Source organism: Theropithecus gelada, chromosome 10 (genome assembly GCF_003255815.1).
Source record: "Theropithecus gelada isolate Dixy chromosome 10, Tgel_1.0, whole genome shotgun sequence".
Classification (NCBI taxonomy): Eukaryota; Metazoa; Chordata; class Mammalia; order Primates; family Cercopithecidae; genus Theropithecus; species Theropithecus gelada.
Window position 1 is genome coordinate 19,674,530 of NC_037678.1, and position 15,110 is coordinate 19,689,639.

Sequence of the window (15,110 nt, forward strand, 5' to 3'; positions counted from 1 at the left end):
TGGCTGGTGCACCTGTGTCTGGCCACCTGCAGCCACCTGGCCACCATGCGGGAAGAAGGCAATAGGCAGGGCCCGGGGGAGCTGGGTTCCCTCAACGCTGCTGCCACAGCAGGCTTCTGGTCATAACGTCTGTATTTGCCCAGGCCTTTGAACACAACTCCCCCGTCCAGTTGCCCACAGGCATAACCAGTAAGCAGGCAAAGTTAATTACAAGGTTTATTACAGATAACCAGCAAGCAGGCAAAGTTAGTTACAAGGTTTATTACAGATCAGAGAGCGCTGATTTCTAAAGGAGCTGTTTCTAATAAATTCGTGTTAAGTGAAATTAACTGCCTCTGTGTCTTTTAGGTCTACAAGGTTAAAGAATCCTAATTTTCCCCAGAGTTTCAGATGTTAACAGAAACACTCAACAAGGTAAATACAGCCAAGTTTCACGCAGGCAAAATTTCCAGTAAAGAAGCGCCCGCCGCCTCCGCCGGGCAGCCCACCGAAATCTCCGTAGGATGTGTGGTGGGCGTCAGAAACCCAACTGTCCAAATCTGAGCTTCCCTATCCCCGCACCCCCGTCCCCCATCCACTGCCATTTGTACCACACCCTTCCTCAACCTTCCCCACCTTAGCTAGTGACATCGTTCAGGTCAGAAACCCTGGAGTCATCTGTGACTTCTCTGTCTCTTAGATCCACATCCAGTTGGTTAGGACATCATGATGGCGGTACCGGTAGAATACAGCCAGGATCCCTTGACTCTCACCACCTGCATGCTGTTTCCGGGACCTAAGATGCCCTCACCTTGCCTGTGGATTCTTACACAGCCTCCCTGCAAGTCTCCCTGCTCTCACTCTGGTCCCCACAGTCTCCGCACAATATAACAGCTGAGAGATCCTTCTCACGGTATGTCAGACGCTGACACTCTCCAGCTCAGAGGTCTTCAGCTCCACACATGGGCCTGCCCCACTCCCCTGCTGAGGCTCCTACTTCACTCTGCCCTGTTTATGTCCCATCTTTCCCACTGGACTACAGGTTCTGGGCCCTGGGACTGAGTTTTAACCACTGTTTCGTCTCCAACAGAACCCTACCTAACTGTGCCACCTTGCAGTAGCTCAAGCAAAGGAACTGATCAAATGTAATTTACTGAAACGGAATCCATTTTCACCAATTTAAAGCTTTTTCAAATACACATCAAATCTCCTGTTTTAACATCTAATAGACTCAGGGAAGGTGGTGCTGGGTCAATAATTCCCGTCCAGGCCTTTGAAGCAACTGAGTACTTCTTTCACCCAGAGAATTAATCCTTAACAATTGAGTTAGATTCACTGGCCCGGGGGGTTAGAAGGCATTTAGCCATTCCGGGCCTTGGTTTTCTGGCTGCAAAATGAAGAGCGCCACGTGATGGAAATGGTCGCAGTGATGGAGTGTTGAGAACACCAGGCTGCATGCTTGACCTGCATTTCCTCGTTTCATTCTCACAGAAAAGGCTTGTTTGGTAAATTCCACCAACACCCTCTTTTACAGATGAGGAAATTAAGGCTCTGAGGTCAGGTGACTTGCCCAGGGTCACCAGGCTTGGAACTGGCCTGGTCTGGCTGATCTCGGAGGCCACACTCAGAGAACCATGCTCTGCGGGATCCCTTACAGAGACTACTGCTCCCTGGGCTCCCAGAGGCCTCATGAGAAAAAGTGCGGAAGTCTGGAATAGTGTTTTGGTTTCTTTTTAATTTTATTTTAAAATTATTATTATTATTATTGTTTTAGAGATGGGGTCTTACTCTGTCACCCAGGCTGGAGTACAGTGGCAGCATCATAGCTCACTGCAGACTCGAACTCCTGGGCTCAAGCAATCCTCCTGCCTCAGCCTCCTGAGTAGCTGGAACTACTGGGACACACCACCGTGTCCAGCTAATTTTTACTTATTTTTATTTTTTGTAGAGACAAAATTCTCGCTTTGTTGCCTAGGCTGGGCTGGAACTCCCAGCTTCAAGCAGTCCTCCTGCCTCAGCCTCCCAAAATGCTGAGATTATGGGTGTGAGCCACTGTGTTCAGTCGGAGCAGTGTTTTGAACGTTTTGGGGAAATGTTCAGAAACATACAGGCAATTTGTTTTTAAGGATTTGCATGTGTAAGAATAAATCCAACCCAAGGTATTTAACTAGGCATTATGAGTATTGTGGAATCTGAAATCTGGAGGACTCTCTAATGTAAAACTGTGCTTTCTGTCCTAGAGGCTGAAGAAGAGGAGGGCAGAGGAGCTGAGTGCCACGTGCCACCCTCACTGCTAGTGAACCCTGGTGTCACTGACCCTCTTTCTTAGCCCCGCTGTCTATTCACCCTCATCCAGAGCCATGCCTGGCTTACAGCTGGGTCATTGAGAAGAAAGAGAACAAAACATACCCCGGAACAAAAGGAAAATGGTACGAAAAAATATTTTTAAAAAATCATGTGGTCCCACTAAAGCAAACACACACACTATTTCTCTTTTCTATGTAATTATTTTACACTATAAGTCACAATAAAAAAAACTATCAGATTCTGCTCATGTGAAATACTGAAAAATCTACAGCCTAGCTGAACAGGCAGCCAGAAGGGTGCCAACTTGTCCTTAAAGAAAATATATTAGCTGCAAAGCCTTAGTTGAATTCGTTTGTCAAGGAAGCCGAAGAGACTGAGCCTAAGATGACTGATGGATTCTTCTAACAGCTCCACTGACTGCCCTGAATCCTGTCACAAAGTTTCCCTCATATAACCGTATGGGTGAGGCTGAACCCCAGCCCCGCTCCTGTGAGCCATCTATACTTATGCATCAGGGGTGTCTTTTTTCAGTCTCCCTCTGTCATCCAGGCTGGAGTCCACTGGCATGATCTCTACTCACTGTAACCTCTGCCTCCCGGGTTCAAGCCATTCTCCAGCCTCAGCCTCCCGAGTAGCTAAGATTATAGACATGCACCAACACGCCCAGCTAATTTTTGTAGTTTTGGTAGAGACGGGGTTTCACCATGTTGACCAGGCTGGTCTCAAACTCCTGACCTCAGGTGATCCACCCACCTTGGCCTCCCAAAGTGCTGGGATTACAGGTGTGAGCCACAGCACCTGGCCCATGGGTGTCTTTTGAACAGGTCTAGGTTCAGGCCTCCAGCCCTCTTCTTTGTGACCTCCTAAACCAAGTGCACCAACTCTGAAACCTTCCTGAGGTTCACTTACCCCAAATATCCTGTGCTGGCAATCCCGGAGGCAGCTGCAACCCTCCAAACTCCTATCTGACCCCACATCACATTGGTTGCTCTGCTCACTTCGAATTCTTTGCTTTCCTTCCATGTCTACAGTTACCACTTTCCTTGTCACACCCCACCTGGCCTGCTGCTGCCGCAGCAGCCTCCCTAGAAGCTGGCCTCCCACTTCCACTTGCTACCAGAACATTACTAATCAGAATCAGTAATGAGGGGCTGATTCCTCTATGTTCCTTCCTTTGCTCAACAATGTGGCACACACACACTCAACAAATAATATTCATATTGATGTGTGTGTGTGTGTGTGTATCTATTATTCATCCCAGTGCTGGATAGAGGCAACAGAGAGGTATGTCCCCCAGGCACTCATGGCAGCCCCAGAAACTACTGCAAGGCCTCAGGGACAACATGCTAGTACATTAAGAATTGCAAGCACATCCACACCCTACAGCCCAGTAAGGTGAACTGGATTCATCACAAGTGCAAAAAGTTCTGCACCCAATGCCATCTGTTGCAAAAATGAAGCACCCTAACTCTAACAGCAGGTGAATTTCATCAACTCTATTTCATCAACTTCATGGAATATCAGGAAGCCATTTAGATTTATTTATCTATTAGAAGCTGTTTATATAGGTGACAATGTCAGGGAAATAAGAAACCATGCTAAAAAAACAAAACGCTGAAAGGAAAAGAGCAAATCACACAACATATTTGTAACTCTATGAAAAGTATGCATATAGCAACATGTGAAAACAGTAGGATTGGCTGGGCATGATAGCTCATGCCTGTAATCCCAGCACTTTGGGAGGCTGAGATGAGCAGATTGCTTGAGCCTAGGAGTTCGAGACCAGCCTGGGCAACATGGCAAAACTCCATCTCTATAAAAATATTTTAAAAATTAGCTGGGCATAGTGGTGGATGCCTGTAGTCCCAGCTACTTGGAGGCTGAGGTGGGAGGATTGCTTGATCCTGGGAAGGTCGAGGCTGCAGTGAGCTAAGATCAAATCACTGCACTCAAGCCTGGGTGACCCTGTCTCAAAACAAACAAAAAACCCAGTAGGATCACAGGTGAATTTCCTCAAGTCTGAGCTTCCTGAGTGCCCTGAGCTTTCTTTCCCAGGACCTAGCACACTCACTATAGATTTCTATTTACTTGTCTGTCTCCCACATCAGACTTGGAACTCCTTCAGGGCAGAGTCAGAGGCCTTTTCTCACTATTCTCAGCCTCCAATGTGGGTCTAGCACATGGTAGGTGCAAGGGAATGAATAAATCAATCGAACTGCTCCATGAAAGCAACATAATCACTCATCAGGAGACCTTTTAGCTCCAGCCTATCAAACCACATCACCCCCCTGTCTTCCCAAGCCTTCCATCACTGTTCCCTCCTGTCTGCATTTCTGGTGCATTCCTCCTCACAACCCCCTTTCCCCTTTGCACCCCTGCCTCTCCCTTGATGGGATCACATAGATGTCAGCAGCAACTTAGGAGTCCCATGGGAGCAAGATCCAATGGTGGCCTCCTGACCCAAGTTGGCCACAGCCCTCAACGGCTATGGGACCTGGGGATCTTTGGCTTCCCCCACTGGTCTTGGGCTCATCACTAATGAGGGGCTGGGGCCCACAGGGGAGAAGCAATGACCTTATCTGTGCTTGTCTGGAGAATCAGGTTCTCCAAGGGTTTGTGAAGCATACATGGTCCTTGTGGGGATATCTTAAGAATGAAGCCCTTTAAAGCAGCAGTGTTCTAAGAATAGCCATTCTTAGATGCTGACTGCCATCCTCATTAATAAATGATTCTGCACTGAAGCCAAAGAATTAATTTGAGAGCAATTTGTGATAATGTGTTGCTAGGCAATTAAAAAACTTCCAAGGGAAAAAACTTTCCATTTATCATCGATTATTTTAGATCAGAAAAATGAGATGGGGCTGGGTGCGGTGGCTCATGGCTGGAATCCCAGCACTTTGGGAGGCTGAGGCGGCTGGATCACTTGAGGTCAGGAGTTCAAGATCAGCCTGACCAACATGGTAAAACCCCATCTCTACTAAAAATACAAAAATTAGCCGGGTGTGGTGCATGCACCTGTAATCCCAGGTACTTGGGAGGCAGAGGCAGCAGAGTTGCTTGAACTGGGAGGCAGAGGTTGCAGTGAGCCGAGATCACACCACTGCACTCCAGCCAGGGCAACAGAGTAAGACTGTCTTAATAAAAATTAAAAAAAATAAAAAAATAAAAAGAATGAGGGAGAGGGCACCGAGGGCACCATTCAGTTTGAAAAAAGGGAAAAGCTAGGGGTGGTGCCTAGGCCTTACTGTCCACACATGCCCTCTGCTGGTAGGGGCAACAGGAGAGACAGAGGCCACCTCTCTGGGAGCTGAGCCTGGACGGTTTTGCCCTGGATCCAGCACGTGGTTTCACTGGCATCCCTGCATGTGCATTTGGAAAGGGTGGCCTGCCGGTGGGTCAGGCTACCTGGAGGACCTGGATGGAGAGTTGGGATCAGTCCCGCCAGCTGGCTCTGAGGAGATCAGCTTCTTCTCAGGCCCATTCTATTGCTATGTCAGTTATTAACCAAGAGTCCTTTTGCTTGTTTAGGTCTAAATACTACTTTCACTGACAGATTCCTCAAGATAATAACAGCACTGGAATTCCCAAGGGATGACTGTCCATTTGTTTCATCTTCAATGATTCTTTTTAAAAAATAAAAGTGACAACAAAAGGAATTGAAAATACAAATCTATTGAATCTATTGTAGAATGTTCCTCCTTTGTTGGTTCTTAAAGCAACACCAATTAAAGCAGCCTTGGCATATCCTTATACTAACATTGTCAAAAGTATATTTAATTATTTACAGCAAATGCCAGTGAGATTACAGTGCAGCTGGTATGTTCACTTGTTGGTGGCATGCGACATTGGCACGCTAGTTGCATAACATGATATTTTAGTTCATCAAGGTGCCATGGTGCTGCTGCAGCCCTTAACTCAGTAATCTGACTCCTGGAAATTTTCCCTCAGGAAATAATTCGGGAGAAGCAAAAAGCTTTCTGTACAAAGATATTTACTGCATCATTATCTGTAATAGCACAAATGGGAAACTCAAATGCTCGACAGCTGTAATGATTCAAAATATTAGAGTATGGCAACTCAGTGGAATATTACGCAGCCATTAAAATGAGCATTAAAAGGTAGGGGATGGCCTTTTTGGCTAAGAAATTTTTAAAAAAAGAAAAAAAGAGAAAGAAACTGTTAGCTATAATGTGCGGTGAAAAGGGAAGCGCATGAAGGGCCACGTTTAATATGATGATAAACACAGGAAATACAAGCGTATGTCCCAAGGGGAGATGCAAGGTAACATGCAAACATCAAGAACAGCTTTGTGAGGGAGTACGATTACTGGGGAATTTCCTGCATTGCAAATGCTCTATCACACCATGCAGTCTTTCCCGCTGCAACAGTAAAAATGTAACAAGCTATAATACATTCAACTAATTGAATTGTTATGCAAAACCCTTTCCCAAGAGGACAGAGGAAGTGCAGAAGAGACTGAAGGAGTAGGTGTCCTGCCCAGGGAGTGTGAGTTATGAGGCCATGGGGTGGGGACACAGTTGGGTGACTAGTGAGCAGGAAGTCAGGGTAGTAGAGCCTAAAGAGGTTTTTTGTTTTGTTTTGTTAAAAAAGACAAGGTCTCACTCTGTTACCCAAGCCGGAGTGCAGTGGCATGATCTCAGCTCACTGCAACTCAGGCTCATCTGCCTCCCGGGCTCAAGCCATCCTCCCACCTCAGCCTCCCTAGTAGCTGGGACTATAGGTATGTGCCACCATGCCTGGCTAAGTTTTGCATTTTTTTGTAGAGATGTTGCCCAGGCTGGAACTCCTTGGACTCCTAGAACTCCTTGGCTCAAGCCATCCTCCCGCCTTGGTCTCCCAAAGTGCTGGGATTACAGGTGTGAGCCACCGCGCCCAGCCCAGCCCAAAGACTTTTAACACCAGTCAGGTCACCCAGAGCCCTGGGCTTTGGAGTCAAACACAGGAGTCTGAGCTCAGATCTACAAGCTGCCTATTGTGACTGAAAGCAAGTACAGGAGCCTCTCTGAGCTTCACTTCCCAGATTCTCATCCAGACATGGTGCTATCTCCCTGTAATGGGTTGAAATGTGTCCCCCTCAAAATTCATATGTTGAAGTCCAAACCCCCAGTATCTCAGAATGCGACTCTCTATGGAGATAGGCCCTTTAAAAAGGTAATTAAGATAAACAAGGTCATATGGCCCAGCACTCTGGGAGGCCAAGGTGGGCGGATCACCTGAAGTCAGGAGTTCGAGACCAGCCCGGCCAACATGGTGGAACCCCATCTCTACTAAAATACAAAAATTTGCTGGGCATGGTGGCATGTGCCTGTAGTCCCAGCTACTCAGGAGGCTGAGGCACCAGAATCACTTGAACCCGGGAGGTGGAGGTTGTATGAGCTGAAACTGAGCCACTTCCCTCCTCCAGCTTGGGTGACAGAGTGAGACTCCATCTCAAAAACAAACAAACAAACAAACAAACCAGCGAGATCATATGAGTGGACCCTAATCCATGTGACTGGTGTCTTCATAAGAAGAGGAGGAGATGAGGACACAAACATATACACAGAGGAAGGACCATGTGAGGACATAGCAAGAAAGCAGCCTTCCACAAGCAGAGGAGGCCTCTGAAACCAAACCTCCCAACACTTGGAACTTGGACTTCCAGCCTCCAGAACTGTGACAGAATCAACTTCTGTTGTTTAAGCCACCAAGGCTGTGGCATTTTGTGATGACAGCCCGGGCTGACTCATGTACTTCTTTATGCAGAGCTGTGAGGATTGTATCTCCAGCACAGGCGGGCACTCAAACGTCATCTGGGGCCAGGAGTGGTGATTCATGCCTGTAATCCCAAAGCCGAAGCAAGTGGATCACCTGAGGTCAGGAGTTCGAGACCAGCCTGGTCAACATAGTGAAACCCTGTCTCTATTAAAAATACAAAAATTTGCTGGACGTGGTGGCAGGCACCTGTAATCCCAGCTACTAGGGAGGCTGAGGCAGGAGAATCGCTTGAACTCGGGAAGCGGAGGTTGCAGTCAGCTGAGATCGCGCCATTGCACTCCAGCCTGGATGACAAGAGTGAAACTCTATGTCCAAAAAAAAAAAAAAAGTTATCTGGAAAAAGTGAGGTAAGGGTCCCAGCACCAGTTGTCCCCACACCACTGCCCTACACAAGGCTGGTGCTAGAAGAGTCAAGTCTGAATGTCCGTCAAGGAATTAGTTTAACTGTGAAGATCTGAATGATAGTGAAGCCCCATCAAAGACAGCTTCTCCTGTGAGTCCTGTCATCACTGTGATCCCTGCAGCAGCTGGGGTGAGGATGGGCGGGACAGACAGCATGGCTATATAGCTTGCAAAATTAAAGTTTAGTGAAGTTGAGTTTCGTTCAAAGTCAAAGAGCAAGCAGCGACTAGAGAAGGGTCAAGAATGCAACATTGTGGCCGGGCGCAGTGGCTCACGCCTATAATCCCAGCACTTTGGGAGGCCGAGGCAGGTGGATCACTTGAGGCCAGGAGTTCGAGACCAGCCTAGCCAACATGGTGAAACCTCATCTCCACTAAAAATACAAAAATTAGCCAGGCATGGTGGTGTGCACCTGTGATTCCAGCTACTCAGGAGGCTGAGGCAGGAGAATCACTTGAATCTGAGAGGCAGAGGTTGCAGTGAGCTGAGATTGCACCACTGGGCGACAGAGCAAGACTCTGTCTCAAAAAAAAAAAAAAAAAAAAAGGAATGCAATATCGTAAGCCTCCAAGCTCCATTTTCCCCCTACTACTAAAAAACAAGCCTCTGATGGATAGACCTGACAACATAAACATTTAGAAATTCCACAGCACCACATAAACAGTGAAAAGATAAGCAACAAAGAAAAAACGCTTGCAAAATATATAACCAACAAAGGAGAAATAATCACAACTAGAATAAACTTCTACAAATCAACAGTTAAATCCACAAATATCCAGAGTAACAATGGCAACAAATATAAATATACAAGTCATGAAATACACACAATGGGTAAACAAACAGATAAGAGTAGACATAGTCTCAGTGAGAATACGGGAAATGCAAAATAGAGCAAGAAAATGCCTTTTCATTCACCCATCAGAGTAACAGTGAGTAAAAAGAATGATGGGGTTGCCTCTGTGGATGATACACACTGTTGGATCATATCAATTTATGCATTCTTTTTGACAGACAATTTTATAGCGTCTGTTGATATTTATCAGGTGTATCCCCTTGTAACATAGCAATTCCACTTCTAGAAATCTATGCAATGGAAAAATTCACACATATGTAAAAGATGCATGTAGAGGAAAATTTGCCACAGCACTTTCTGGAATAGTAATAATGTGAAGAATCTACTGTTCATCAAGAGTAAAATGATTAAATACATTATAATACGCCATGGAATTCTATGCTGTTCTTTAAAAAAATGAGGCCGGGCGTGATGGCTCAAGCCTGTAATTCCAGCACTTTGAGAGGCAGATGCAGGCGGATCACTTGAGTTCAGGAGTTTGAGACTAGCCTGGCCAACATGGTGAAACCCTGTCTCTACCAAAAATACAAAAATTAGCCAGGCATGGTGGTGCACACCTGTAGTCCCAGCTGCTCAGGAGGCTGAGGCAGGAGAATCACTTGAACCTGGGAGGAGGAGGTTGCAGTGAGCTGAGATTGCGCCACTACACTCCAGTCTGGGTGACAGAGTGAGGCTGTCTCAAAAATTAAAAAATAAAAAATAAAAATGAGAAGGCTGGGTGTGGTGGCTCACGCCTATAATCCCAGCACTTTGGGAGGCCAAAGCGGGAAGACTGCTTGAGGCAGGAGTTTAAGACCAGCCTGGGCAACATAGCAAGACCCTCTTTTTACAAAAAATAAAAAATTAGCTAGGTGTGGTTGCATGTGCCTGTAGTTCTAGGTACTTCAGAGGCTGAGGTAGGAGGATGCCTTGAGCCAGGAGGCTGAGACTGCAGTGAGCTATGCTTACACCACTGCACTCCAACATGGGTGACAAAGCAAGACTCTGTCTTTAAAAATTAAAAAAAAAATTGGCTGGGCGCAGTGGCTCATGCCTGTAATCCCAGCACTTTGGGAGGCCGACACCGGCAGATCACCTGAGGTCAGGAGTTTGAGACCAGCCGGGCCAACACGGTGAAACCCCATCTCTACTAAAAACACAAAAATTAGCCAGGTGTGGTGGTGGGCGCCTGTAATCCCAGCTACTTGGGAAGCTGAGGCAGGAGAATCGCTTGAACCTGGGAGGCAGAGGTTGCAGTGAGCTGAGATTGTGCCATTGCACTCCAGCCTGGGCAACAGAGTAAGACTCCGTCTCAAAAATAAATAAATAAATAAAAATTAAAAATAAATTTTAAAAATATAGCCATGCATGGTGGTGCATGCCTGTAATCCTAGCTACTTGGGAGGCTGAGGCACAAGAATCTCTCGAACCTGGGAGGCAAAGGTTGTGGTGAGCTGAGATCGCACCACTGCACTCCAGTCTGGGTGACAGAGCCAGACCCTGTCTCAAAAAAAAAAAAATAAATAAATAAATAAATAAATAAATAAAAATAAAAAATATAAAATTAGAAACTAAAAAGAAATAAAAGAGGTATATTTGTATCAACATGTAAAGATCTCCAAAATACATTAATAAGGCAAAAAGCAAGCTCCTAATCAGTATGTACAGTACAATCTCATTTTTATATATGTCAGTGTGTGGGGGGTTGCATGTACTTATATGGCTTTGAAAATGCATGGGAAAAGATCTGGAAAATACCACTACTGACAAATCGGTGCGTATATCTCTAGGGAGAGGAGGCAGATGGGGAGGGGTCATGAAAGATGACTAAATTTTATGTTATAAATTTTAAAATCTTGAAATGTTTCACAATCTTGTGTTTCCTAACTGAAATTAATGTCTTAACAAATTACAATTGGACAGAGTGTGCCAGGATCAACTCCGGCTCACACTGAAACCCGTGAAGCCCTACGAGTGACTCTCCAATGGTGGAAGGTCAGGCATATAGAAGGATACTCCTTGGGTGAGTTTGCAGGCAGGAGGGCCCAGAGATCACATCAGAGAAGCCACCACATCAGTGCACACAGACCAACCTGGCAGGCAGCAATCAGAGAGGGGCTGGATCATTTGGCGCACCCGTGGCACAATTCCTATGAGGCGGAGGAGCAGAGCCGCCCATGGTGATGGGCCCTGCAAAGAATGGACACAGCTGCAACCAGGTGTGGGGGCAGGGGCTCAGGTATGGCATCTGTCTTTTGGCCAGGCGGCAGGCCTCACCTCACCGTCTGCAGCCAGGCTTCTGGCAGAAGCTCATGGTCGTGGACACCAGTTTCCTTGAGATGAATGGCTGTGGCTGCCCAGGAGAGGCTACCTGTGTAGGTGTCCAGGCATGCATCCGCATTCACCTCTTCAGGTCTGCTCTGGACAGCATGGCTTAGAGAGGTGTCAGGAGAGGTACCAGACATGGATAGAGGGTGTCATAAGCAAGTGTACACAGAAGACACAGGGAAAGGCAAGAAACGACAAGTCGTCCCTGAGTCCAGTGGCCCTGTCTGATGCCCTCCATAGGCCGCTTCCTGTGGAAGGTCTGAGTCACACCAACCACCCCTCTTTGAAACACCCTGGTCCTCTTGCCACATATCCACTGTCTTCTAACCTCCTCTGTCCTCACTTGAGGACATGAGTCAGTCCTCTCTCTCATCCTCTTCTCACCCCATGATGGGCCCAAGCGAGGGTGTCCACGTCCATAGCTCCATATCCTATCCCCCGTTCACATTTCCCCGTCGGTAGCACCAGCACAGTCTTGCCCCTCCAAGCTGTAGAGCTCCACTGTCTCTTGGATGTCTCCCACATTCCACCTGTCCCCAGCTAAGCCCGACATCTCTCCTCTGCTCCCTCCTAACTTTTTCCTCTCCAGACAATTCTTTCTTTTCCCAGGCACCAGCCAGAGACCTGAGGGTCAGTTCCTGCACTTTCTCCTTCTCCTTGTGTCCCTATAGGCAACGAATCCCCACGTCCTTACAAATCATTTGCAAATCCATATCCTCTTCTTCACCTCGACCAGCCACACCTCTAGCTCACTTCTGAGGTCTCAGCTTCCATGTGGTACCCCTTCAGATCCATCTTCCGTGACATTATGGAGATGATCTACTAAAAATACCATCTGCTCCCTGTCATTTCTCTTCCATAGCTCCCTCATATGAACAGAGGCAAGTTCAAATTCGAAGCCCTTTGCAAACCACAGCCTACTAGGAGCTAAGCCTTGTGGGGCACAGCACTCCCCAGTCGCAGGCCTTGGCTCCACCGGCTGCTCTCTGCTCTCATGCCTTCACTCACGGGGCCTGAGATAACCTGCCTTTTGCTCTCTGGTGGACTTCTGCTCATCTCTGAACGTGGGGTATGAGCCTTCCCTCCCCCAAGAAGCCTTCCTTGACAGTTGCCACCCCAGCAAGGGGCTGGAAGGCTGCTTGGTGGAGGGCCCTTCTCAGAGTCTTCACCACACACTTTTAGATTTCTGGCGGCACTCACCACACTGACTCATAAGGCTCCACTGAAGAGTCTGTCTCCCCGAAAAATATCCAGCACCTGGGCTGCGAAGGAGTCCTACTCACTGTATTAGTTTCCCAGGGCTGCCAAAAATACCGTGGCCTAGAACAACAGAAAGTTATCTGCTTGCTGTTCTGGAGGCCAGATGTCTAAAATCAAGGTGTCAGCAGGGCCACATTCCCTACGAAGGCTCTAGGGGAGAATCCTTCCTTGCCTCTTCCAGCTCCTGGTAGCCTCAGGTGTTCCTTGGCCGTGGCAGCAGAATTCCAGTCTCTGCCTCTGACTTCACACGACCTTCCCCTCTCTGTGTCTTTACCTGGTGGTCTCCTCTGTGTGTGTGTCCAAGTCCACATTTTCTTTTTTTCTTTTTCTTTTCTTTTTTTTTTTTTTTGAGATGAAGTCTCGCTCTGTCACTCAGGCTGGAGTGCAGTGGCACGATCTCAGCTCACTGCAACCTCTGCCTTCTGGGTTCACGCCATTCTCCTGCCTCAGCCTCCCGAACAGCTGGGACTACAGGTGCCTGCCAGCACGCCTGGCTAATTTTTTGTATTTTTAGTAGAGACAGGGTTTCACCACGTTAGCCGGGATGGTCTCGATTTCCTGACCTTGTGATCCGCCCCCCTCAGCCTCCCAAAGTGCTGGGAATACAGGCGTGAGCCACCGCACATGGCCTAAGTCCACACTTCTCTCTTCTCACAAGGACATCAGGCATATTGGATTAGGAATCACCCAAAAGACCTCATCTTGACTTGATTCCATCTGCAAAGATCCTATTTCCAAACAAAGTCATGTTCAGAGGTACAGGGGCTTAGGATTTCAACATCTCTTTTGTTTCTCTTTTGAGACAGGGTCTCACTCTATCACCCAGGCCAGAGTGCAGCGTGTCGATCACAGCTTACTACAGCCTTCACCTCCTGAGCTCAAGTGTTCCTCCCACCTCAGTGTCCTGAGTAGCTGGGACTGTAGGAGCACCCCATCATGTCCAGCTAATTTTTTTTTATTTTCATTTTTTGTAGAGACAGGATCTTGCTATGTTGCCTGAGCTGGTCTTGAACTCCTGGGCTCAAGTAATTCTGCCTCCTTGGCCTCCTAAAGTGCTGGGAATATAGGTGTGAGCTACCATACCTAGTTTAACATATCTTTTGGGGGGACCTCCCTGTGTCTTCTGTGTATACCTTGCTCATGACAATTCAACCCACAACACTCGCTTTAGCATTATTGCTGCCCCACACTGTACCTGGCCCACAGTAAAATTCGGCTGGCTGGGCATAGTGGCCCACACCTGTAATCCCAGCACTTTGGGAGGAAGAGGCAGGAGGATCGCTTGAGCCTAGGAGTTCCAGACCAGCCTAGGCAACACAGCAGGATTTTGTCTCTACAAAAACATAAAAATAAATTAGCTGGGCATGGTGGCATGTGCCTGTAGTCCCAGCTACTCAGGAGGCTAAGGCAGGAGGATCACTTGAGCTTGGGACGTTGAGGCTACAATGAAGTGTAAAACTGTGACTGCATCACTGCACTCCAGCCTGGGCAACAGAGAAAGACCACCAAAAAAAAAAAAAAAAAGAAAACAAAAGACCCAGCTGATCCCTTGAATAGCTGACTGAGCAAGCATGCTCTGGATTTAGGCAGGGAAAGAAAACTCAGGAAGCTCAGGGGAGGGAGGAAGGTGGCTTGGAGGAGGCAGCTCTAGAGCTGGAGGTGGGAGAGGGAAGGGACATGACCACGTGGGAGAGAAGAGCAGGCCCAGCTGCTGTGTGAGAGGCAGGGAGCTGGGTCAGTCTGCAGAAAGCCCTTCCAGGCCAGGTTGAGGCATCTGCCTTCATCCTGGAGGCAGTAGTGGGCGAGGCAAGGGTCAGCAGGAAAGCAGTGCTGACAGCAGAATCTGTGTTCCTGAAATATTAATCTGCTTGTGCACATAGGGGTAAGTCTACAAGGGACCCTATGCAGGGAGGTACCCCGGTTGAAGGGCATTGCAAAGAGTCAGTAATGAGGAGCCCAATCAGGGCAGTGGCAGCATGACTTGAGGGAAGCGACAGAATTCAGAGAAAATGTGGTAGAGAATGGACAGGGCATGGCCTCAGGCGGCAAGAAGAGGAAGGAGTTGAGTCTCGCAGGGGCAGGGGCTGGGGTTCAGAGTAGGAGACATAGGAGGATGGGGTCAGTAACTGAAAATGGCAAACTAGGAAAAGGAGCACACCTGCAGGAATAGCACAAGGTTTCAGCACCATGAAATGCCATTCATGAAAAGCAAGCTCACGGGTAT

The 15,110-nt window shown here is 47.6% G+C and overlaps 1 protein-coding gene across 3 annotated transcripts in view; it reads right to left on the reverse strand.

Annotated features, from left to right (window-relative positions):
* OSBP2 (oxysterol binding protein 2) overlaps positions 1 to 15,110 on the reverse strand; it is a 225,562-nt gene that overhangs the window by 83,541 nt on the left and 126,911 nt on the right. The window lies entirely within an intron of this gene.